Below are 27,746 nucleotides of genomic sequence, written 5' to 3'. Positions count from 1 at the left end.
AAATGATTAAACAACACTATGGTATCTTGTCTGCAAGCCATCAGGTCATCAATGTACTGCACTAAAGCAGATTAAATTGGCATGTTCAAAGACTCTAAGGGACATATTTATACTCTGTTTGCTCCGAATTGGCATCAAAATTTTTGACACCAATTCGGCGCAAACCTAACACCATATTTATACTTTGACGCTCGACCCCGCAAACGTCAAAATTCAGCAGTGTGCATCATTTTCTGGACGCGTGAAACCACCTTGCGTTAATGACATGCAAGGTAGGCATTCCTGTCCAAAAAATGACTTCAAGGCATGTGTGCCTTATTTATACTCCCGCGTCATTTTGACGCACAGCAGGGGGCGGGCCTTAAAAAAGGCGCACAGCCTGATGTGCACTGTTATTTAACGCCTGGATGAGTGCAGGCGTTAAGGGACCTGTGGGCTCATTTCCATGGTCTCTGACCATGGAAGCAGTCCACAGCTGCCCTTCCCTTCCCCCAGGGACACCCCCTGCCACTCTCACACACCCCTGGAGGACACCCATGGATGGGGGGACCCATCCCAGGTAAGTACAGGTAAGTAGAGGGGACAGACGTCCCCTGGGCATGGCCATTGGGCAGGGGGGCATGACTCCTGCCTTTCCGAAAACAGGACTCATTTCAATGGGGGGTTGTGCGTCAGAAAATGGTGCAAGTCCGGTTAGAGCCATGATTTTTTACTCTAACCTGACCTGTACCATTTTTTGACGCACAACCCCCATTCTTCCATATGCCTGCATTGCCCAGTTAGAGTCATTCTTTTTTACTCTAACCATGCCACAGCGTCGGCTAACGTCAATCCATAAATAAGGCACCCGCGTGGCGCGTTGGAATGGCATTAGTCGGTGGTACATTTTTTGACGCAAACCAGCGCCGCCGCTGGTTTGCGTCAAAAAGTATAAATATGGGCCTAAGTTCTTCTTCAGGATCTGATTAAAAGTGGACAGAGATTCCAAAAGCCCTTGTGGAGTGCCACACCATGAATACACATAATTGCTGCATCGGACAGAAAAGAGGAATTGAATATCCTCATGCAAAGGTACTGAGAAAAATGCCTGTGACAAATTGATAACTGAAGTCCATTCTGCTTCACATGAAATCTTAAATAAAATCCCTGATGAATTTTGCACTATGGGGCAAAAGGATTACATAAATGTGTTTACCTTTTTCAAATCATGAACTATGCAATATTTCTCACTTGACTTTTGCATCCCATAATTGATGAACTACATGAGCTGCCCATCACTTCCTTTAAAACTTTCTCCTCAATAAAGTCTGCAATTACTTGGGTAATACCTTCAATCACTTCTGGAGTCATGTTATACTGTGGCATTCTGGGGAACACTGCATTTGCCTTTACAGTCACTTTGACTGGTTCATCACCTCGAGTAAGTCCAATATCTTTTCCAGAGATATACAAAACTCAAAGTTTTACTGTCTCTTTAATTGTCATGGCAGGAAACAATGTAATAAGACGGTACATCTCATCAGTTTGACTGGAAGTTTCATCATCAATATTGGTCTGAATTTCTATCCCTTCATGTGTACAAGTGAGGGAACATTTTAATTTGTATAGCAATTCTCTTCCTAACAGACTGTCAGGACTTGAATCACAAACTGCAAATCAGTGCAGACCCTCAAATGTTCCTTACTTAACTGAAATGGGTCTTGTAATAGGATTTATTAAATGCTGATTTGCTACTCGTACAAACTGAACTGTTCTTCCTGGAAGGGGCACATTTGTGACTTCTACAGATCTGACAGTTAAACAAGTTGCTCCAGTGTCAACAAAGAATGACACATCATGATCCATAACACTTGTACTCACAGAAGGACCACGCTGATCTACCTCCAATAAGCTGCTAACACACAATCTTCCTCTTCTGAACTCTCACTCATGTATTCTTCACTCATTTCATTGTCACTGAATTCAATTAATGGGTATTGTGTGCTTAACTGATTTACATTTGCATTTGTTATTTGGTTCGCGTTCTGATGAGGAACCATTACCTCTTGCTGTGCCATCGGAGCTTGTGGTATCTGCATTTGCTACTGGGCTTCGATTTGCTGTTGGGGAAATTGTACTTGTTACTGGGGAATCTGCATTTGGACTGCTCCAATAGGAACATTCATGCTTTGATTTCAAGGACTTTGAACTCTCTGATTTTGAAATTGACTGTTGTCAACCATATGTGCAACACTACCACCTTGCACTAAATTATTTACATTATTAAAGGGAATTCCACAACCTCTACCTCTGAACTGAGGCACCATATTTGTTGCTCCTGTGTTCCCAGCATTTCTCCTACATTCACCATTCCTTGCGGACTCTGCATACCTGCCGCTCGGGCAGACTTGATTTGCATCGCCATTGCTTTGTCAACTCAATTTCGTCACTACAGTGTTTTTGTAATGCAATACTTCGTCAATCGGCTTTCCTTGCTAGCAAATCAAATACTTTTAAATCATATTACTAATTTCAGGTTTCAATCCTTGAACAAATCTAAACACAAAATTAATTATGTCTCTCGGTTCAATAATCTCTGTGCCACTGTACTGCTTGAATGCTTGCAACAATCTCTCATAATAACTCCTTTTTTTCCTGAGCTGTCCTGTCAATTCTTTGCCAATCAATATCTTTAGGGGCAACTCTAGTTTTCAGAAACTCAGTTACCTTGTAATAGCTGTTCCTCACTTCTTCAGATGGTGCACCTGTTACTGCATCTCTTGATGGCTCACACATTGGCCATTCAACACTCCTCTTCAACTCAACCCACAAATCTGCTGAAACCACAGTCTCAAACAGTGTTCAGATCTTCCCACCAGCAATTCACAAGCTTGACAAACCTCTCTGTTTGCTGGTACTATTCCAATAGTTTCTCCCTCAATGTTGGGTAATGATTTGTAAATGACAGTATGTCACTTCTGCTCCAAGGAACATGAACAACATTTCCTCCAGAAATGTCTTTTATTGGCATCATTTTTGCAACTTCCTCAGCCTGCTTTACATCATTTGAAGGTGCAGTCTACTTCTTCTTCTCATCTTTTTTTTCTGTGTCCATCTTCCTTCCTATTTATCTAATGCTCCCCATTTTTGAATGGTCTGAATCAATTCCTTAAAGTGAATATTTATTCCAGGTGATCTCATGTTCACAATGTTTCTTGAATCAAATTCTAATCTGTAACTCTTCTTCAAATGTTTGTATTTATTCACCTCAATTTCATATTTCTCAGCCAAATTAGACACTTTCCCATAAACATATCCTGCTTGAAGAGTAACACACTTGCACATGAAGTGCAATTGATTTTCATTGAAAGAATCTAATTTGTCCAATTCAAGAGATCCCTCAATCAGTTAATTTAATTTGATTTTAATCTAGTCATGTTCAATTACATTTCTTCCTCTGGCATGTTTCCTGGAATTGATGTTCACTCAAATTGTCTAATCATCCAGTCATTTGTTGTGCTGATAACCCTTGTAAACTAATGTCTTTACCTCGAGAAAGAGGCTGTGGATGAAAACAAGATGATCCCTTAGCCTGTTCCTGAGCTAATACAGATGACCCTGTAGAGCATGGTGGACATGTCACATCAATCAATGGACCCACTCCATTGTGTGTCTGATTTTAACCAAAATAATTCAAAAGGATCATGGCTGGCACAGTAGTGCTCACTCACTCCAATTCAGCATTAGTTCCAAGAGGGGAATTCATTGCTAATACTGGATTTGACATCTGAAGACCACTCTCAGTATTACCCTGGGCATTCAGACTACTGGACCTATGATTACAGGAAGTGTTAATGCTTCTGGTCCTGATAAATTCATCTGACTTGGTGGGAACATCTTCCTCATATTTCTGTTTGACTTTATGTTTAACACTTCCATCACCTTCCTGTGTAATTGCCGGGAATAAATTCACTGCATGAAAGGTATTTGTCCTTCGTATTCTCTGCTCCTCATCCCATCTAGCTTCTGCCAGCATCTTCTCTGCTTTCCTCATTCTCCTTTCAAATTTCTGAGCTTCTTTTTGTCTCGCACTTAATTTCCAAATAGCAAGTGCTTCAAATTGTGTGGGTCTAGGAATGGGTTTTGATTCATACAGCACCTTCCTTAAATTCTCCTAAATTTTCAAATTAAAAGATCCGTAACAGAGAAAAGCTAAGGTACCTTCCTTCTCAGTTATTTTGCACCATTGATTTACCTAAAGACATGCTGAAACTCCTCTCTCTTCCATTACCTCAAATGCTGGTGTACAATCAGCTGTGGTAGGCTCACCCTCTCTAACTGGAATAAAAAAGTCTCCTCTAAACGCACTCCTTAAAGCTTTGAAAAACTTCATTTTTACACTAATCTAATTCACTAACACAGAATCTATGAAACTAGGAAATAATTTTCAATCCCACAATCCTTTTCATGCTCTGTTCTCAACCGATGACAGTGCAGTCTTATCCATGAATTTGTGCGCAGTATTTCTCACTAACCAACCTATCCCAGGTTCTATCAAAAAATATCAAGGTCAAGTTGGTGAGGCCATCATTAATTGTTTGGAGAGAAGATTGCATTTATGGAAAAAAGAGTGGAGTGAGAACGTTTTGGAAACTGTGACTGTGTTTCCTGCAATTGCTACTGACTCAAACAAAACCAAAAAAGTGAGTACAACTGTAAATAAGATGAGAAGTATGAGAAAAAAGTGAGAATAAGAGTGATTCTGAGAATGAGGATTAATTCATAGTTGATCTGATAATCATAACTAGACCATCACTATAGGATAATGCTTATGCAGAAGTACAAGAAGCTAGAACAAATGAGTTGAATGAAAGGCATTATGAATCAACCTTGGAGGGCTGACAGTCATCTGAGGTAAAAGTTTCAGAAATTAGTAGAAAAAACTTAAAGAGGATTTAGACAAAATTGTAGTTTCAGACATTAAGGCAAACATTCTAAAATATAATAAAGAAGAATTGGTGCTTTTGAATTTGGAAGCAGGGAAACTTCATAGTCGTGCATATGAGAAACTTGGGTTGTTGGCTGAGGAATTTGATGTAAATCTGAAGAAGAAACAAACTTGAGAAACAGCGATAATAATATTGACAAAATGTGAAATGCAAAAAGAAAAACATTACACAATTAAGAACAAATCTCAGAGAATTAATTGACTTGACCAGAGACTGGGAGAATGTGAAAAAGTACAACGCGTATTATGCTCAGACTGCTCAGAAGCCACCAATGAGTTTGTTGAAAAGAGTTGGGAGTGCAAGTGATTATGAATGTGAAGTGACTGTTATAAGGGAGTTTTCTTTGTGAGAAGTTCCTAGAGGAGCATATGTGTACATTCCACGTAGCTGCCAAGATCTCTGGACTTTTACAAATATTTTTCCAAACCTTAGAGAGGAGCCAGAAAAGTGATATAGAGAAAATTATGACTAATTCAAAGGTGCTTTAGGAAGATCTATAGACATTGTTTTCAAAAAGTTTCTCAAAAGATTTGTGGATTCAGTACAAGACAATAGTGCAATGGCCCAATGAAAAGAGAGAGACCTACTTTTAAGCCTTCTCCTATTATCATGCAGACATATTCTGAGGTTACTGAACATTTAAAAAGAAATGTTCCACAGAAACAGATTAATTGGCCACAAATCATGAGAGCGACGCAAAATGCAGATGCGTCAGTTCATGCATATTATGAGAGATTGATACAGAAATACAGGCAACATAGTAGAGTTGATGATCATGCAAAATAAGGTGGCAGCATTTGTTTCTGCTTAAGTGTTGGACTGATTTCTGGAGACCAGTGCACATCTTTAGGTTGAGGTAGAGGGTTTACTAAAATGTTAGTAATGTGAATAATGCTAACAATATTTTTTTTAAATTGGGAGTGTGTCACATTTGTGGTAGAGAGGGACATTGTAACAGGTATTGTAAATTTTATGTGAATATATTTCAAAATGATGAAATAGCACAAACTGACCGAGAAATATTGAATAATTGAAGACATCTGCAAAATAAATGTTATAACAATCCCAGGTTGTTCCATCGTACCAAATTCAGCATGGATTGTATTTGAAATTTAAGCAGATGCAGAGTTGTTCACAGTGATTGAGTTATGTTCAGCATTTTACTTAATTCCTCTTTATTAAAACATTTTTTGCAGTCAGATTTTGTTTTGAAAAAAGTCCTTGTTTGGTGTAGAATCCCATTTAGTATAAACTTGGTCCCTCAATCTTTTCCCAACATAGTCTCTCAATCATTTCCCAAATATTGAAGAAAGATATGGAAAGTTTAAACTTGCCTCGTGTTTCAGAACTCGTGCAGTGCATTGATGATTGCAACAAAAACAAAAGAATGGTGTAAGTTGGACACATTGCTTTATTAAATACTTTGCCTGCAAAAGGGATTAAAGTGTCCCTACCAAAGTATAGTAATGTCAAAAGGAGGTCACTTGTTTGGAACACAAAATTGAGAGCGAAGCGAAGATGGTGTTCAAGGAATGCATTGTTAAAATTATGAGAATGAACCTAGTAACTATACAGAGAGACTCAAGGATGTTTTTAGGGATAGTTAGATACTGTCAACAGTGGATTTCCAACTTTTCCTTGATTGTGAAGCTTCTACAGAGACAGATGTACAGTGATGTCACAGATCCTGTGTCCTGGGTTGATGAATGCCTGCAAGTCTTCGTGGAGCTTAGATACTCCTTGTGCACAGCACCCATTTTATGAACACCTGACTGTGAGTAGAATTTGTACAAAGTTTCAATAAAAAAAGGATGAGCACTTTCTGTTCTCACACAAGAACATGGTGATCAGCAACACTAGACCCACTTTGAGCAGCTCTGTCTAAATCTGTGAAGAACACAGTGTTGACAAGCCCACAGAGCAAAACAATCTTAATAGGATACACACTGATTCTATGTGTACCACATTCAGTTGAAACAAAATTAACTAGCACATGCACTCAACACCAGAGAAGCAGTGGTGTGACTTAATATGATATAATAATAATATTCCTGGCTGCAGAGAACATTTCTATGAGAAGGCGCAGAACACATACCCCCCCACACACTTTTGCCATTTTCTAGAGATGAAAATGATGAGGATGAGATTAATGACTATGATCATGATTGTATTGACTCAACAGAGTTGTGTACCGAGACAAGTGCATACGTTCAAGATGTACCACTCAAGTTGGTTAATTTGGTTTTATGTGTGGGAGGCTCATGTTTGAGAAATCATCATGGAATCTTCGAGCAGCATTTGCAGTTTGCATAGTGACATACATTATGAAGGCACTGTAGTTGAGTACGTTAACTGCAGCCTAAGTAGCTGTATTGCTTGCCATCATAAGAGCATGCGGCACAAGCAATAAAATGAAGATTACAATCTATACAGGTAGTCAATATGTGTTTGGAGTGGTCCATGACTTTGGACAATTGCAGTCCCAGGGGGATATGTGACACCCAAATTAGAACAGTCTATGTTTTTTGATTTGTTATATGCCCTAAAATTGCCAAAAAATCACTGTTGAGTGGCAGTGAAATGAGTACATTGGATAATCATTTCTATGAATAGACTGCACTCCTAGGTCTACCATATTACCAATTCCATATGACAAGTTAGATGCAGATGATTCAGATGTTGAAAATATAAATTTGTTTCTTCCAATACAATTCAAACAGTAGATTAGTAAAACAATTTTCAGAATAAGGCACTACAGGAGAAAAAGAAACAATAGGAAAAATCAGGATGTGAACAAGATGAAAACGAATGGTGGAAATCAATAGATGAGAGGTTTGTTTTGCCAGACTCACTCATACTGCAGAAGGCAAGATAGATGTGCAGGCCTTTCCTTGTGGGATGTGATGGAATGGTGGGCACATTTACAAAAATATTGGTTTTATCTTTTCAAAATATTATAGAAAACATAAGTTAGAGGTGTATCACAAGGCAAAAGTTATTGTAGCGAAAAAAAACTATATTGGCCATTAGTCACATAGGAAAAGCAGAAGATCTTATCAGAAGGCTGACGGTGGATTTTGTTGAGATGGCAACTTGCAGTGGTCTAAAGTATATTTTAGCGATTGTTTTCTTGTTTTCAAAATGGATTGAGGCATATCCAATGAGGAGAAGTGATGCGCTGACAATTGTTAAATTGTTGCTAGGGGAACTGATCCCAAGATTTGATTTCCCAACTTCTATAGCAACAGATACGGTTGAAAATTTTACAAATTAAATCATGAGAGATCTGTGTATAGCACTGAAGATCGAACAAAAGTTCCATTGTAGTTTTCTGTCAGAAGCATCAGGAGTTGTAGAGAAAGATGAAAATAAGATTAGGCATGGTTCACTCCTCAATGTCATAGAAAAGGCTATATACTCTTAGTCTTATTTAGCATGAGAAGGACCCCTGCTAGTGCAGGTGTTTTAATAAAAGTTATTAATGAGTGTTTATGTATTTTGAACAATAATTAGGTGACTTTAATATAACAATGCTCATTCTGAGAGAAGACATCATTGCCCTTATTCTTCCTAACCGAAAGGTTATTATTTTCTTGTGCGTCTTTATAGAGACGTGCTTATCTTTAATGCTTAAATGACTTTCCCATATTTTCCTGACTGGGAGCCTGATGCCTTGCTGATCAACTGATGTCCTGAGGATGAAGAATGATTCTGCTTTGCTGATCCATACCGAGGATAGGTATATACTGAAATGTGATTATTATGCATATTTGCTCTTTTTCTTTCCAGTTTCCAACTGCGCTGTTTTGAGAGAGCCATAGTTAGATATTTTCCAAATTTGTGTTATTAAATTGTTTTGCATGAAGCCCAACATCCTGATGCTAATCTGATATTACCTAAGGATCCTCACCAAATGACTGATGATAACAGGGACTAATGTTTGATGAATTTCTCTGCGGAATTCTATGCATGTTATAACCTGTTGCAGCTGACTCTGCTATTGATTTTCACTGTAACCCTAGAATGTGTTGTAGTTCAAGCTTTTGATTAGATTTCATTCCTTCTGCCGCTTTGGTTAAACAGTGATGTTTCTGTATGTTTTTAATTTGATTTTAAGATTAATCTACATGACCTTAGCATTGTTAATATTGGGAAATAAACATTCTAAACTTTTACTAAAGGTGTGGTTATTCATGACTGAAGGGTCATGATGAGTGACAATTACTGACTCCATTGATTATTGATTTTATTGATTACTAATGACTATTGATTAATGTGTATTGATTATTGATTATGTACTGGAACTATGGTAAGATCTTCACAATTGCGAGTCAAAAGGTTCATCGACCTATTCGCGCCCCCTTGTAAGTTTACTTATTAAGGTCTGATGCTCTCACACCTGAACAAAAAGACAGGTTTGAATGCCCATGAAGTACTCATGGAGAGAGCCATCAGAATCTCTGGTGTTCCATCATGTGCTACTTTGTGAATATTACTAGTAGCTTAGTCCTGGATCACTGCAAATGTTTGGCTGATGTAGTATGATCTATCTTTCAACAGGTGAAGTTTGCAACACCTTTTGTAAGTGCTGTGCCTTGCCATAACCCAAAGTCTGGGTTTTGCTGAAGAAACATGTGGGAAAATCGTTCCTCGAGATCAGGTCTAGTGGACCATATGAAGTCATACTGGTGAAGAATACTGCTGTAGAATATGGAGGTTTGCAAAACTAGATCCACGCATTTCATATGATAAGAGTGGCAACTGCTGATGAAGAAACAGTGACATAAACTTCAACAAACTCAAGTTCGCTAAGTGGATCTAGAGTTGAGAATTCAAGAACAACATCAACAACAAGAAAATCAAGAAAGACAAACTTTTCAAAATTAACAAGACGAAAATCACATTCTGAAAATCCCAAGTGCAATTCAGAGACCAACCAAGACTCCACCATCTAAAAACACTGCAAATCAAGAAGTAGAACACAACCAGATAAACCAAGAACATGAAATTGAAGATATAAGCCTGGTCCAAGCTGAATGGCCTGAAAGGGTGAGAGAAAGAAACAGAGCATTGAAAAATAAAGACACATGGAAAGAAAGTGATGGCAGTTCAACTGAAGCTGCAAGAGGCCCAGTTGACAAAGAAACAGTGAAACACTACTCCTAAATGCACATATTTGACAAAGATTGTGCTAGAAGAAAAAGGTAATGACCTGAAAGATTTTTAATGTTCCCTTCACAAACCTCCATGAAGTGGCACCTGGACTGAGAAATGAAATAACTGAGGCTAAATAACTTCCTCATTAAGGAGTGAATTCCAAACTTTGAATTTTTGATTTTGACATTTTATTTTATGGATTTCAATTTCTACTAGCATTGTATCTCCTTTTTTAAATTGCTTTTATGAATCAACTAATATCTGCTCACATTTACATTATTATAATTTTTTTGGGGAGTTTTCTCTATGTGCTATTCTGTCTCTTAAATTATTAGAAGAAAACCTTTAAGCTTCATGCCTTGCTTTTGAGATTAAACATTTATCGAGAGACTATATTTTGAACAGAAGAAGATGGTTTTAATTAGTGAAAAATACTTTTCTTGGCTTTCAAAATAACACTTATATTTTTTATTTCAGTGAGCCAAGTTAGAATGTTAGTGCACGTATATTTCCCTGCTGGATATGCTCCAATTCAAAATAACGTTTCAACATATGTTTTGAACACCCAAAGTAATTGGTTGGAGCACAGAAATAGTTACAGTGAAAGTCAGGAGCAAAGTCTTATATACACCTACTAAAATATAGAGACATGATTGATTGATTTGCTTGGAATGCTTGCATGCATTTAATCACATCTGCTTCTGAATGTGTGCCATGTTCAGCTACCTCTTATATATGGTTTGCCTTGACCTGTGATATATGCTTGAATATTTTGAACAAACTGATTCTTTTAAATGTGCAATATAATTTTATATTACTAACATTAAAGCTAATAATGCAAGAGCATGTGTACATTGAGTGAAGTTTAGCACAAATTTATTAGAGGATATAATGGAAAGAAATCAAGGGAAATATTGGAAAGATTTGAGGAAATGAAAGATAATGTGAGAGAAGAGATAGTGATGAAGCTATCATAGATACATCCTAGTCTTAGCATTTAAAAAGGGAAAGAAGAAAATGTTTGCGTAACACAAATTAACGGTAATGAGTATGATAGACCAGTTGAGATTTGGAATAGTGAGTGTGCTTATACTTCTATCGTAGATAGGCTTTACATGCTCGGTATGACTGAGATAATTTTTTATGGTATCTTTAATGTCTGCAGTAGTACTGCATAGCTTACACTTCTGCAAGTTTGGGTAGGTTTGTGTTATATAGCATTAGTGTTCACAATAATGTATCATGTGAATAGTTTGAGTGAAGTGAGTCAATTGAATAATAGAAGAGGGAAGAGAGAAAATATTGGCCATTAGTTCTTAAATGTGTTTGGTGTATGGATTTCACCTACTGGAGTGGCTCTGAAGGATACTAACATTAGAAAAAAGTCTACTACGTTTGAACGTTTGGTCGATAACACTGCTGGTGCCCTAACTAAAATTAAAGAAGAGATTTATGCATTTCAGTCAATGATGATACAAATGTGCCTAATATTAGATATGCCTTTTGCGAAAGAAGGTGGTATAGGTTGCGTAGTTAAGGTGCCACAGTAGAAAGAAGATAAAGTCAACCATATAAAGGAAGAAAGACAAAGTCTGCTCAGTGAGATGAAAGGGAGAGCCTATGATGACCAGAAGGCCTTACACAGAAACATTTGTCCAAAACAAGAATGATGGAAGATAAGTTGTAACAGAGTAGTGTGCTAATCATTTTAATAATCCTGTCTGGGGATTGTAGATGAGCTTTTACATGTTTCAAAAGAATGCTAATGTAAATGTGCTTTGTTAGCATTACCAGACCACTGTCAGCTTGCACTAATAACTATTCATATTTGCTGAACAATAGTGTACTATCATTTTATGTGAGCAGGCCTCTCTCTCTCTCGATCTCTTTTTCTCTTTCTCCCTCCCTCTCTCTGTGCTTGTGTGTTTTTCCGCTTCTAGAAAATCATTGATAGTGATACGTCAAATGTGGTGTCTGTAATAGCATAAATATAATTGTGTTTGCTTGAAATTAGTAATGCTCAGGAGTCTTCTTTCTCCTGAAATTTTCAAAGGTTACCTGCCAGTGTTCTATGTTTACCATTCATTTCATGAACAACCCATTTTATTGCTGTGTAGCATAAAAGTGTCTGTTTGCTTTCTTAATGTGTTTCACATAGCTTAACCCATGAAATGTATTAGGATGTAGGGGCCAGAAGTATTAAGAAATACTGGTAGCAAGTCTCAAGATGGACCTGTGGTATCACTCCTCAGCCTAGCTCTTGGTATAATAAGGTGGCACATGTCAGCAAGATACAGCCATCTAAAACAAAGCTTTAATGATAGAAAAAGAATCATCTTCAGGGGAACTTCCTTCTTACTAACTGGATTGGACCTTGTCCCATACCTTCAAGTCCACTAAAAATTATCGATCTGATAGTGGATGTGAAACTTGGGGCCAGATGTAGGATCATCCTGCACTGCGACTCGCAAATTGCGAGTCTGAGCGACTCGCAATTTGTGAGCCGCAATGCAGGATGCAGGATGGTGTCCCTGACATCATCTGCGAGTCGCAAAGGCCCACCTCATTAATATTAATGAGGTGGGTCGCAATTTGCGACCCCCTTGTGACTCGCAGCACTCACAGGGATGGTGGCCCAGGGATGGTGGCCTACTGGAGACAGCAGACCACCATGTCTGTGACTGCTTTTAAATAAAGCAGTTTTTTTGTTGTTGTAATGCAGCCCATTTTCCTTAAAGGAAAATGAGATGCATTACAAAATGAAAAAATATTTTCCAGGCCATTCACAAAAGGGAAGGGGTCCCATGGGGACCCCTTCCTTTTTGCGAATGGGTAACATGTGACACTAGTGGTAACTGCGATTGCTTTGCGACCGCGTTCGCGTCACAAAGCAATCTTGCATTGCGCTGCAACTCACAAATAGGAAGGGGAACCAGGCAACCAACTCACAAAATGTAAATAGGGCATTGCGATGTGGGTTTTGCGCGTGGCAAACAGCGAAAATCGTTTGCGCCGCTTAAAACCTTTGCTACATCTGGCCCTTGATCTGCAAAGTCAGAATCAACTCATAGTGCTGTTAGAGTGTTCTAGATGCAACCAAATTAGATAACAGAAAATAAAATAGCATAGCACAACAATGACACATGATATAACATAGCATTACATAACCTAACCTTACTTACCTTATCATCACTAAAGAGTAGATAATGGAGAATTTTGACTGGGACACTGATCCATAGAAGATGACAGATGTGGGTGGTGGATCAGAAATACACCTCTCCAAATCAAACTATTACAAATAAATCATAGGGTTTCATATTAATGCTAATGTGGATACAAAATAACTCTTAACATGAGTTCGGTTGAGTTAGAATAACCAAGCATTCGGCAGGCCATATAGAAAAAGGAATCTGCCTCAGGGGATTGTTTTTGTGCAGGAAGGTGCCCCTTCCTACACAAAAAACAATCCTGCTTACAACACAGTCACTCTTCCACCATGGTGGGTTGATGCTAGGCAGCACATCGTTCTCCAGTGCTGGGAAAAGCCAGGAACGTGCTGTACAGTAATAAATATGACACATTTTTGCCCCTTCCCCACCCGCAGCGTAGCAAAGTAACTTATTGTGCTGAACTATGTGAAATAATGATAAAGATGCCCCTAACTGTATTAAGACAAACACACTACCAACCAATACATACTACACACATTGAAGCCTCTTTATGCCTAATCTTCCTGTTCAGCCAAACAAATGCAAAACATTTGCAGTTTAGTCAGTTGTCACTATGCTACAAATCATTCAAATCCAAGACACACCACACAATGATCCAATTAGCGCATCATCACTTACAATTTGACACCCAAATGCACCTTCAATCCAACCACCCTCACCCTTCGAAAGCAAATCTCCATACACAAACTTTAATTAAACTAGACATTTGGGAAATAACTTTTAACCACAAAAACAAACAACCTGTTCCTCAAACACTTCTGCCTACTATCTTTACTAATGCAAGAGCGCCCAAGGAAAGGGAATGAACTCATCATCCACCTCTGTACCTCCCACCATATTTCGTCAGTTTGTGGATGCAGAAGGTGAATGTTTCGATTAGGAAGAAGCAGCTGCCTTTGGTCTGACTGAAAAGATTGACAAAGGGAAGGGGGAGGAGGCAGGCCTAGCATCTTGGAATACTGTTGGGCCTCATATCTCTCTAATAGCTTTTGATCCTTTGACAGGCTCAGCCTCTGTCAGCAAAAAAACTCCTATACACACAGACACACCCCATGCCTGTTTTGCTCTTATCTACCAGTTCAGTCAGTGCTCTGACTATATGATGAAGGATTAACCAAAACTACTGTAGCTCACAGCAAAGGCCTGAAAGAATTGGGACTCATGATACTTAATCATTTAATTTTGTTTGAGATTTCATTGTGAGGCTCAAATACTGCAACATGGTCTATGAAGCCTTACCTAAGAAGCTCTTTGATGGACCATGTGCTGTCCAAAATGGTGCTAGCTCACCAGTGCGCCACTTCACGGAGATGATGCAGCTCTTGAGTTAGTAGTATTCTTAGCAGGAGCAGATTATGCTGCAAAGTAGCAGTTTCCTACAGAAGATGGCAGCACTCACTTGTTGCATGTTTGTTGTTTTTCCTCCGCTTCCTTCACTATTGTATCGCTTGGTGCTTTTTAGCTAATTGGGCCTCCACTTGGTACAGGAGTGGTGGTGGCCTTGCTGCATGGCCAGGCACATTGGTTCTCCTCATACTGCTCTCCTAGCTCAGCCCTGGTCTGCTGTATCGTTCAGGACTTGAGCTACCACAATTATGCTTGTCTCATCACTAACCTTGCTTCTGTCAATGACAGGCCACAGCAGAAGAATGGGGCAGGAGACTTCAATACAGTCCCCGCCTCCCCAAAAAACAACAGAATCAACTGAAACTACTGGACTGGCCAAGGCAAGAAAGGCATTCAGCCCAGTCAAACCTAATGATGCTGCCTCCTCATTCTTGGTTGAGTGTTGGTGGTACTACTTGGAAGGGTAAAATCCTAGTTGAATATCTTGCAAGTCAAAAGAAGGTAAGGGCAAGTAAGATAATATTATTAAATTCTACAGGCTAGTGAACTCTGCCCATCTTACTGCTCCTAATACAAAAGACTATCCTAATTTGGAAAACAACAATTGGAATCTCACAATAAGGTTCAAGATAAAGTCATGAATGCAAACACGTCTTCTTCAGCCACACCTCTGCCCTACACTGGACCGACCACAGCTGCGTCCACTTCACATTCCGACGCGAGACCTCCCACCTCCGCACTCAACCCATCCCTCTTCGACAGTGGAACAAGATCCCTGAAGAGCAACTCTTCTCCGCTCTCGCCGCCAACCAACCCACCCTCACCACCGACCCCAACGACGCAGCTCTCAACCTCACAAACTGGATCTCCAACTGCGCTGACAACCTTGCTCCCCTCAAACGCACGCATCGACAGACCAACACCAAAAAACCTCTCTGGTTCTCTGACACCCTCAAAGAATCAAAGAAAACTTGTCGTGCCCTTGAGAAGGCCTGGCGCAAGGACCACACCGCTGACAACATGACCGCCCTCAAGAACGCTACACGCGAACACCACCACCTGATCCGCACTGCCAAAAGGAACTTTTTCACCGACAGACTAGACAAAAACAGCCACAACAGCAGAGAACTCTTCAGCATCGTCAAAGAGTTCTCCAACCCCAGCGCCAGCGCCAACGCCGTCACGCCCTCACAGGATTTGTGCGAATCCCTCGCCACTTTCTTCCATCGCAAGATCAGCGACCTCCACGACAGCTTCGGACACCAGACCCAACCATACACCACTGAACCCGCTTCCCCGGACATCACCCTCAACAACTGGACCCACATCAACACGGAAGAAACCAAATCCATCATGAACTCTATCCACTCCGGCGCCCCTTCGGACCCCTGCCCGCACTTCATCTTTAACAAAGCCGACGACATCATCGCCCCGCACCTCCAGACCGTCATCAACTCTTCTTTTTCTTCTGCTACCTTCCCCGAATGCTGGAAGCACGCTGAAGTCAACGCCCTACTAAAGAAACCTACGGCTGACCCAAGCGACCTGAAAAACTTCCGCCCCATCTCTCTTCTACCTTTCCCAGCCAAGGTAATAGAAAAGACCGTCAACAAACAGCTGACCACCTTCCTGGAAGACAACAACCTGCTCGACCCTTCACAAACCGGATTCCGAACCAACCACAGCACGGAAACCGCCCTCATCTCAGTCACAGACGACATCAGAACCCTGATGGACAACGGTGAAACAGTCGCCCTCATTCTCCTCGACCTCTCGGCTGCCTTTGACACCGTCTGTCACCGCACCCTAATCACCCGCCTACGCTCCACCGGGATCCAAGGCCAGGCCCTGGACTGGATCGCCTCCTTCCTCGCTAACCGCTCCCAAAGAGTTTACCTCCCTCCGTTTCGCTCAGAACCCACCAAGATCATCTGCGGCGTACCTCAAGGCTCATCGCTCAGCCCGACACTCTTCAATGTCTACATGAGCCCCCTCGCCGACATCGTACGCAAGCACGACATCATCATCACCTCCTACGTCGACGACACCCAACTTGTACTCTCCCTCACCAAGGACCCCGCCAGCGCCAAGACCAACCTACAAGAGGGTATGAAGGACGTCGCAGATTGGATGAGGCTCAGCCGCCTAAAGCTGAACTCTGAAAAAACGGAAGTCCTCATCTTCGGCAACACCCCGTCCGCCTGGGACGACTCCTGGTGGCCCACGGCCCTCGGCACCGCACCGACCCCCGCAGACCACGCCCGCAACCTCGGCTTCATCTTGGACCCTCTTCTCACCATGACCAAGCAAGTCAACGCCGTGTCCTCCGCCTGCTTCCTCACTCTCCGCATGCTCCGCAAGATCTTCCGCTGGATCCCCGCCGACACCAGAAAAACCGTGACCCACGCCCTTGTCACAAGTCGCCTGGACTACGGCAATACCCTCTACGCCGGGACCACCGCCAAACTCCAAAACCGCCTGCAACGCATCCAAAACGCCTCGGCCCGCCTCATCCTCGACGTACCCCGCAACAGCCACATCTCCGCACACCTGAGACACCTGCATTGGCTCCCAGTCAGCAAAAGGATCACCTTCCGTCTTCTCACCCACGCACACAAAGCCCTCCACAACAAGGGACCGGAATACCTCAACAGACGCCTCAGCTTCTACGTCCCCACCCGCCCCCTCCGCTCCGCTGGCCTCGCACTTGCTGCCGTCCCTCGCACCCGCCGCTCCACGGCGGGTGGGAGATCTTTCTCCTTCCTGGCGGCCAAGACCTGGAACTCCCTCCCCACCAGCCTCAGGACCACCCAGGACCACTCCGCTTTCCGGAGACTCCTAAAGACTTGGCTGTTCGAGCAGCGATAACCCCCCCTTTCCCCCCTAGCGCCTTGAGACCCGCACGGGTGAGTAGCGCGCTTTATAAATGTTAATGATTTGATTTGATGTTATTGTTTCTCTGAAGCGACCACACTGGGATCAGCGGCTACCTACATTCTTCAAGACCGCATGTGTTAATCAGGTTAAAGCAAGGAATCAGCAATGTATTAATGAAAAAGACTCTAAAATGCACGATCATAATGTTGGCTCCAATAGTGGGATTGTTGCTGATAGCAATATAGAGATTTCTCTTAGTATAGCACAGAAGACTGTGCATGCTATACTGCAAAAAGGACAAAGTCGCATTTTGCTAGATAATGGTAGCAACCCTTTCCCAGCCTCTGTTACCGTCACAGACATATCAGTGAGAAACAGTTGATAGATCATAGCAGTAATCCTCTGCTGCTCTTTCTTACTGTTATAGACATATCAGTAGGAAACACACTAAATGTGTCCAATGCTTCTCCTTACTGTTCTGCTAGATTAATGGAACTTGGGTATAATAACCCTCAAGCTCAATTACAATCACAACCTAGGATAGACTAGACTAGTGGGCTGGAACAAAACTTGAGCACACAGAATCAAATCATTGACTAATCAGAGACCTTCTTGTCTCTTTTAGAACATTTGGATTTCAGCTTTGAGGTAGATTCAAAATCAGAGCTGGATAAAGCCTCCATGTCACGTCTTCCAAACCCAATGAAATAGTGAAGGAAAGTATTGAATAATTTAGTAGCCAGCATAGAGGAAAACAACCAGCAGAGGAAAGCAGCTTTTAACAAATCACATACCAAATATCCGATGACAGTTGTGAAGAGAGTGATAATCCTATAAATGTGCTATAACATGTCTCATCATCCCACTCTGACACACAATCTAAATCTCAGTAGTCATTTTCTAATTCTCTATTGAAGGCTAAGGGCTCCCAAGGCTAGATGAAATCTCAAGAAAGCAGAAAGAATAAGGGTTAGAAACTGGGCTTCTGGTTGGCAGAGGTATGTACTCTGTCCAAGGTGGAACCACAATTCTATTCAGGGTAAGATACACAACACAAATTAATGTGTGCTCACCCTCTGGTAGCTTGGCGCAGAGAAGGCAGGCTTAACTTAAGAGACAATGTGTAAAATATTTGTGCAACACTTCAAACAATAATACAGTGAAAACACCACAAAACAATTCAACGTTAAAATAGATTATATTTGTATGAAGAAAACAAGACCAAAACAACAAAAATCCAATAAGTTGAAGTTGAAATATGAATTTGTAAAGAATAAACTTAGTTGTGGTGCTTAGAAGCATAAAGCGACAACTGGGGCTATCTGGTCATGGTAGACCTGGTCAAATCTGAGAAGTCAGGCCAACCGCAATGGAGCACAGGACAGATACAGTACCTTGGTTTGAAGAATGCGTTGATGTTGGGTAACAATATGCGATGAGCACGGGAGGAGATGCCTTGGCGTCGATCCCAAAGTTGTAGGCAATGAGATGAAGATGCATCAGGAATAGAGATAATGTGTTATACAGACATCAATGTGGTGTTGCCAACCCTCGCAGTGATGAACCAGCATTGACGGTGATGTACTGTCCTCGATCTTTGCAGCAGCAGTGAGCATCAGTGTCGTCGGAGATGTACTGGTTCCGATTGGTGTAACAGTGTTGATGGCCAGGTTCAAAGAGTAGCAACACTTTTAACTCACTTGGAAGTACTAGATTGGCACCACTTGGCAGTGCAAGATTTGCTGCAAGCAATGTCCAGGTGCTGCTGATGATGAGTTGGAAGTCTTTTGTGTCCCAGAGATTTCAGAAGAATAGAAGGCAGGTCCTAGGCATCACCTGGATTCAAGTGAAATTGATTCAGTCCTTCCTCAGCCAGGTATAGGGCAGCAGACAACAGGGCAATGCAGCAGAAAAGCAGTTCTTCCAGAGCAGGAGTCCAGAGTGGCAGTCCTTGCAGCAACACAACATTGCATCTTCCTGGCATAGTTCTTCACAGGTCCCACAGTGTACTGAGTTGGTTGGGTCAGAGGTCCAGTGCTTATACTCAGTTGTTTCTTTTGAAATGGGGTCGCTTCAAAGAAGGGTCTTTGAAGTGCACAGAGCTTCCTTCTTCATGCTCTGACTCCAGACTCACTACAGGGGGTTATGCAGACCTTTTTGTTGAAGCAGGACACTGCCTATTGAGATATGAATGTCAGCTCTTCCCTCCCATTATGCCTACAATGGTCCATCAGGATGTTGATGGTCCATCAGTCATACCTAAGCTCCTTTTATGTGTGGCTGTCTAGAGGGAATGCATAATGTCCAGCTGTCTGTCATCCAACCCAGACGTGTACTGGAGGTAGGTGTCAGTCACACAGGGTAAGAGCAGAAAAATGCCAACTGTCTAAAAGTGGCATTTTCAAAATTGAAACAATAATTTTGACTTTATCATTAAAGAGGGTTTATTATTGCAATACCATAGGTACTAAACATGATATATCTACTCCTTCTCAATTAGGAATTACAGCATATTAAATATAACAAGTTATCCCCAATATTAACCTATGAGAGGTGTAGGGCTCACAGTAGTGAAAAATGTATTTGGGAGTTTTTCATTACCAGGACATGTCAAACTTAAAAGTACATGCCCTGGCTTTTATTTACATAGCATCCTGCTCTATGGGCTACGTAGGGCATACCTTAGGGGTGACATAAGTAATAAAAGAAGAGCTGAAGGATTGGTAAGAGATTTTAAATGCCATGTTGACATGGCAGCGTAACTGCATGTGTAAGCTTTGTAATGGCAGGCCTGAGATGTGTTTAAGGGCTACTTGAGTGGGTGGCACAAGCAGTGCTGCAGTTGCAATAGTAGCATTTAATTAACAGGCACTGGGCACATTTAGCATACTTTACTAAGGACTTATGAGTAAATTAAAAATGTCAATTGTGGATGTACAATTCAAACCACATTTAAGGGAGAGAGCCCATGCACTTTAGCAATGGTTAGCAGTGGTAAAGTGCTCAAAGTAATAAGGCCAAAAAAAAGAAATCAGCAAAAGTGTGAGGCAAACAGGCAAAAAGTTTGGGGAAGATCAGCTTCATGCTATCAGGTCTAATAAAAAGCAATCAGAAGACACATCATTATAGACAGTCTATGAGCTAATATGTGCTTACTGACAGAAAAATAAAAAGGATGCTTCTGAGCTACGGATAGCTTGTTTAAAAACTCAAGTGTTGGTGTGCAACATGTCAAACAAATGCCTCCATTTTGAGAGCTATTGACCAAAATGGAGGAATCAACAGACAAACTGGAAGAGGTCATTTCTGTCATCAGGGAGCAGAAGGACAATCAACTTAAACAAACACAGGTTTGTTTGACAAAATGAAAGACCTAGAAAATTGGATGAGGCACAATAATCTAGGGACTGCATTGGTGGTCAATCCAGGGATTTATTGTACGACTCTTCCAGGAGGCTCTTCCCAATTAATAGGAAGGGGGCATTGTCCAACAGGCACATCAATTCCCTTTTAACAGGTCTAAAAGGGATTGAAAGAATCTACACCCTTGAGCCTTTCTTGTTTACATAGAGAACTTTATTCTTCGCAATTGGTCTGCCAGGCTGCACAACCAAACAGACCTGCCAAAGATGGCACACACTTTTTTCAGATCTGATTTCTGTCATCATACAGTTGAACATTCCTGGGAATTTTAACAGATAATCCCAAAATTCTAAAATAAGGAGTACAGATCTATATATAGGAGCCAGCATGTCTCAAAATAGTATATAAATCCCAGACACACATCTGTATTTCAGTTAATCATGAATCTGTACAGATTCGAAGGTATATGTGAAAATCATTGCTAAACAAATTTTCCCATGGATAATGCAGTGGATTATTCCAATGCAACATGGCCTTGTGTCATATTCAGATACCAGACTCCATACAAATTCGTCAGTTTTGATATTGCATCTGTTCAAAGCAGTGCTGCCAAGCTAACCCTGTTTGATACTGAAAGGGCATTTGACAGGGTCACTTATCAGTTTTTTTTGGTGCCTTCTGAGCTGTATGGTTTTCAGACCAATATTAATAAGGTGAATACAAGCTTTGTACAAAGATCTCACTGCTTAGGTAGTGTATGAGCTCCAACACTGAATACCTTTCAATAATGAGAGGGATCTGACAAGGTAGCCTTCTCCCCTCTCAACTGTTTCTTCTTTTTTTTAACCCTACATGAAAATACTTAAAGAATCAAAAGCCATACCCAAGCTTCACCTTAATGGTAACAGACATAAAATTGCAGCATACACAGATGATGTGGCAAACTTTGCCTCCAACACTACTGCAGCAATACCTACAACAGTACAGGCAAAGAGATTTGGAATGTTATCAGGCTATTCACTCAGTACCAACAGGACCCAAAATGTAGGTATTAGAACATCACCTATCAATGATAGTTAATAAGTAACATCAGACACACATCTGGTGGTTCAAATCTCTACTAATACTACAGAAGGATTTCAAAATAATTCTGAAACTCTATTAGATGTTGTGACCCAGAGCTTAATACAATGAACAAGACTGCTGATAGGGATACAAAGGAATTGTAATGCTTTTTATTTCTATTTTGTGGTGTTCCTCTTGGAATTCTGAATACTTCTTTAAAATTGAATGGTCTCAATTTATATTACGATTCAAGAAGCAAAGTTTTACTAATGGGGATGCTTCTTATTGTTTATCCCAGCTTATCCCTCTAGCAACCATCACATGGCCACATAAGGATTTATATAAAGGTTTATCCCCAGCTCTCGGATTCTTTGAACCATGCATTTTCAAATAACAGGATTCAAAACACTATCTGTATATCAGCAGATTTCCACTGCTCTATCTACTACATTGCAGCATATTGTCAGAGTCACCAGATCCTCGAGGTCTGTGCACGTTCCCAACACGTCCACCACTGAACAGCTCCATGACTCTGATAGATAAATCACAGAGGCTAAGAAAGTTTAAGAGGGGAAGAGGGGATTAGGAAGGGAAACAGCTGGGAAGGAGACCTGTAGTAATAAAAAGGTTAGAACTCACAATATGAAAATTATATCTCCTGAAATCAATACTAGACTATGATTCTAAGCATAGTCTTTCTGAAAACATGAACAATCTAAGAATTAAGTTTAAAATGACTAAGTTTCAAGATGGCCGGATACCTGTAAGGGAATCAAGATGGATTAAATGAAAACTTTCTTATTCAATTACTTTCCTTTACATGAGAATCAGAAAAGCATTCTGACTAAATTTTAAACCAGTCATATAAATCCTTTTTTGAGAACGCATACTAGGACCATACAATATTGAATCTAGAAACTCTGATCTTCTGTGTACTCTTAAAATGTTTCAACACAAATTGCGCATATTGTAGATTTATATATATATATATATATACATATATATATATATATATATATATATAGTAAACACCATAAAAGGATTCTGCACCATGAATAACACAATATGGATACGGGAAAAACAATTCACATAACTTGTCAACTCGAATATTACATGATAAATATCTTAGAATAATGGCATACAATAAACAACATGAATTAAACTCGAGGAGAGAATTGTGTGTCTTGCCGATTCGAGTGTCACCATGTAAAAAGCCAAGAAATGGTAGTACGCAATGAATATCAAAGTCAAATCATCATTAAACGAATCGGTCGTCTTTTGCCGATTCTTAAGCCACCATGTAAATGTCAAGAAATGGTAGCGCGCAATGAACAACAAAGTTAAAACACCATAAAACGAATTGCGCGCCTTTCCGATTCTTAAGCCACCATGTAAATGTCAAGAAATGGTAGCGCGCAATGAACAACAAAGTTAAAACACCATAAAACGAATTGCGCGTCTTGGCGATTCTTAAGCCACCATGCAACTGTCAAGAAATGGTAGCGTGCAATGAATAACAAGATTAAATTATCATGAAACGAATCACGCGTCTTGCCGATTCGCAAGTCACCCTGCAAATGTCACAAACACTCAAGCGCATATTTCACACGCGCAAAGTACTCAGTAGTCAAATCATAAAAGAATTAGGCCCAAGAACATGAGAGTTCTCGATAACGGCGTCGGGAGGCCAGCCCAACCACAGTCTTACTGCCCAGAACAAGGATCTCCAAATGAAGACTGAAAGTCAGGTGTCTTGAAGATCAAATAGGCCACCGGGACAGGAGCTCAGGGAGTAGCTGCTGCTCTGCACCGGGACCTCTGAATAGTGAGCACTTGGAGCTGGGCTAGCTCCTTTTTATAGAGTCTTGGCCCAGCCCACAACCACACCCAGGCATGTTGCAGGGAAAGTCTCTAGAAGGCCCTGGAAAGGGACCACAACCTAACACACTCTGAAAGAGTGCAGCAATAAATTGCAAATTAACAGCATTTGTAAGCACAATAAAAATAAGTCTTCAGGAATGAACTCTGCAATGCAAAAGGTTAAACAACAACATATCAGCACAATGCATAAATTACGTTGTTTTGAGAGTGCTGGGTTTTTGCATTCTAGTTGCCAATAGAGAGCGCACTGCCCTGGTGTTGACACATATATACGTGTGTTTATGGTATAATCCATCTTTCTGATGTTTCTTTCATGATATACTTGTGCAAGTTTTTACTAGCATGAAATTACAAACCGTAGGACAATTATATGAAGGCCAAAGGTTCCATTCATTTGGCACATTAGCTATATCATATTGCCCACAATGTTTTTCTTCAAATATTTGGAGAAGTAAGAATTCATCAAGGGTACATTTCCATTGGTCTAGAACCAATTCCATACCTTGAAAATCTAGCTTCCAATAAATATAGAAGAATTATCTTCCAAGGGAAACCACCAAATAATATATAATAACCAGGCTGATCCTTTGTTTTTAACAGTTGCTGAAACAGCTAATAATATAGAAATATATATATATATATACATATAGAAAAATATAGAAATAGAACAGGCTATGCTCAAAGGCGTAGACCTTTAAATATTTTGCGACCTAAAAGTCATCACTACAAATTTTTACAGGATACATATCATTCAGCAAAAAGATTATCCTCTTGGAAATTCTCAACTGATTTCAAATCTTTCTGCAGCTCAATTGAAGTTGCTGACACCCTACATATTTTTGTGACATGCCATCCAATTCAAATAAATTGGCAGCACATTTTCCATGAGTTAAGCAGGCTTTTGGTTTTACCATTCTTCCTACTCCTAAATGTATTGTATTAGACTTTTCTGAATTAGCTCCACCTGGGTTTTTGGGAATCATTTTCATAGCTATAATTCTTGCTAGGTTAAAATTGCAAAATGATGGCTTCAAACAAATTCCCTTATTATGAGGTAATGGTGGGATAAATTTATTGATTTATGTGGCATGGAGCATGCTATAATACAAAATGATGAGGATCGATAGCAAATGAAAGCCCCCTGGGAATCACAGATTTTTATTCTAAATACATTGAATGACGAATATCCCTAAGCCAAATGCATTGATGAATAATAACTATAACTGACTAATGAATTATTTTTCAGCTTTTATCTAATAAATAATGTGATGTTAAGTCATTATATATTGATTTACATTATTGGTTTTCTGTTTTTACATCAATAAAAAAGCAAATTCATTGTGGTTGCTCAAAGTGATATTTCTGTTCAAATGAATTTCAACTAGACTTGTAGGGTATTTTGGATCTTACTAATCTACATGCCTTTACTTCAATCATGGACTTTCACACTTAGGCCCTCATTATGAGTTTGGTGGTCGTTAGAGCCAACCGCCAAACTTGCTGGGTTGAAACTGCTGTTAACCAGGCGTCTGCACCCCCAGTCGTATTACGATGTTACCACTGGGTTGACTGGCAGGAACATTGTATTGTGACATTCCTACCAGTCACCCAGGAGGGAACAGTGCTATGGTATTGGTTTCAGCTCCCTTAAGGGAGCTTATGTCAATACCGAGCACAACAGTACCCTCAGAATGCACACTGTCTGCAATTCAGACAGTTTGCATTCCCAGGGTGCTGGGCAGGCAGGCTCCTGCATGACATGGTTTTGGGCAGTGCGGGGCCCCCCTGTAGCCCCAAGGACTTCCTTATTGCCAGCCTTTTCATGGAGGTTAAACCACCATGAAAAGTCTGGCAGAAAGGGGACTCGTGATCAGCAGGGCAGCACAAACACTGTGGCTGACCTCAAGTCTGACTGCTGTCAGCCATCAGGAACCATGTTCCTGGAGAGGACGGAGGTCCCCTTGTGGTCTGACTGCCAGGGTGGTAATGTGGCAGTGGGACTGCCTGGAGTGTAGCCGTCCGACTGCCACCGTGAGACTGGCGGTCCCAAGACGGCCAGCCTCGTCATGAGGCTGTTAGTCTTTGTATCTTTATCACAAATATATTTTCCTCCTTTGTCCCTTGCTTGGGATTGTAAAAATTCATCTCTTTTCATTCTTTCTCTCACCTTCATTGGCAGAAGAGGAGCACAGACATGGTCAGGTAACACCAGGTCTGCAAGAATATTCTCTATAAGGCAAAAATAAAACCTACGGTTTGTGGCAAAATGGCAAAGAGCCTTCAAAATCAACTTTAAGCAGGTTGATTAAATTGCCCAGCTCTCTTTTTAAAGTTTAATTTTAATAGAATTTTAAATAACAATTACATTCCTCATAGTATCACTATTGTGAACAATCTTCTCATACCAAAATATATATGCTTATAAACCATCTTCTGAAACCGAAACATTATTTTTTATGTAATCAGAAATATAGCTAGATTTCTAGGAGTGAGATTTAAAATAGCTAACAACAAAAGACTGAACAATGATATGATAAATCAAATGGGAAATATTGAGTTCAGTACAGTGAAGAGTGAGTTGTGACAATAATTAGCAGCAACACTAATATAACCCATTACATTTTTCAATTTAATTTATGAACAACAGTGTGAGAAAAAAGGGCTGATTGCAGAAGCCCGCTGACTTTCTGACCCCATTTCTCACTTATGTTGGTGTTTTCCTGACTCTGATGGTGCCCTGGGCACTGCTAACTTGTCCCAGGTGTCTGCGCTCTGATTAAAATGATCATGCAAATTAGGCTAATTATAATTGGTTGTGTCAATCTACCTTTAGGTCCCTAGTATATGGTAGGGAATGCAGGATTAGGGACAACAACATAGATAGTGCACCCATAGGTGCACTGTTGATGTGCCCATCGTCATTTTAACCCCTTGCTGCCAGGCCTTTTCCCCCTCCTGTGCCGGGCCTTTTTTTGGCTATTTGGGGCAGTTCGCGCTTAGGACCTCATAACTTTTTGTCCACATAAGCTAGCCAAGCCAAATTTGCATCCTTTTTTCCAACATCCTAGGGATTCTAGCGGTACCCAGACTTTGTGGGTTCCCCTGTAGTAGGCCAAGAAATTAGCCAAAATACAGTGAAAATTTCGTTTTTTTTAAAAAAATGGGAAAAAGTGGCTGCAGAAGAAGGCTTGTGGTTTTCCCCTGAAAATGGCATCAACAAAGGATTTGCGGTGCTAAAATCACCAGCTTCCCAGATTTCAGGAACAGGTAGACTTGAATCAGAAAACCCAATTTTTCAACACAATTTTGGCATTTTACTTGGACATACCCCATTTTTAAGATTTTTTGTGGTTTCACCCTCCTTCCAGTCATTGACAGACATGGGTGTGAAACCAATGCTGGATCCCAGAAACCTAAACATTTCTGGAAAGTAGACAAAATTCTGAATTCAGCAAGGGGTAATTCGTGTAGATCCTACAAGGGTTTCCTACAGAAAATAACAATTGAAAATAAAAAAATATTGAAATTGAGGTGAAAAAACAGCAATTTTTCTCTACGTTTTACTCTGTAACTTTTTCCTGCAATGTCAGATTTTTTAAAGCAATATATCGTTACGTCTGCTGGACTCTTCTGGTTGCGGGATGATATATAGGGCTTGTAGGTTCATCAAGAACCCTAGGTACCCAGAGACAATAAATGAGCTGCACCCTGCAGTGGGTTTTCATTCTATACCGGGTATACAGCAATTCATTTGCTGAAATATAAAGAGTGAAAAATAGCTATAAAGAAAACCTTTGTATTTCCAAAATGGGCACAAGATAAGGTGTTGAGAAGCAGT

Source organism: Pleurodeles waltl, chromosome 7, assembly GCF_031143425.1.
Source record: "Pleurodeles waltl isolate 20211129_DDA chromosome 7, aPleWal1.hap1.20221129, whole genome shotgun sequence".
NCBI classification, from domain to species: Eukaryota; Metazoa; Chordata; class Amphibia; order Caudata; family Salamandridae; genus Pleurodeles; species Pleurodeles waltl.
Note: the sequence above shows the minus strand (reverse complement) of the source record.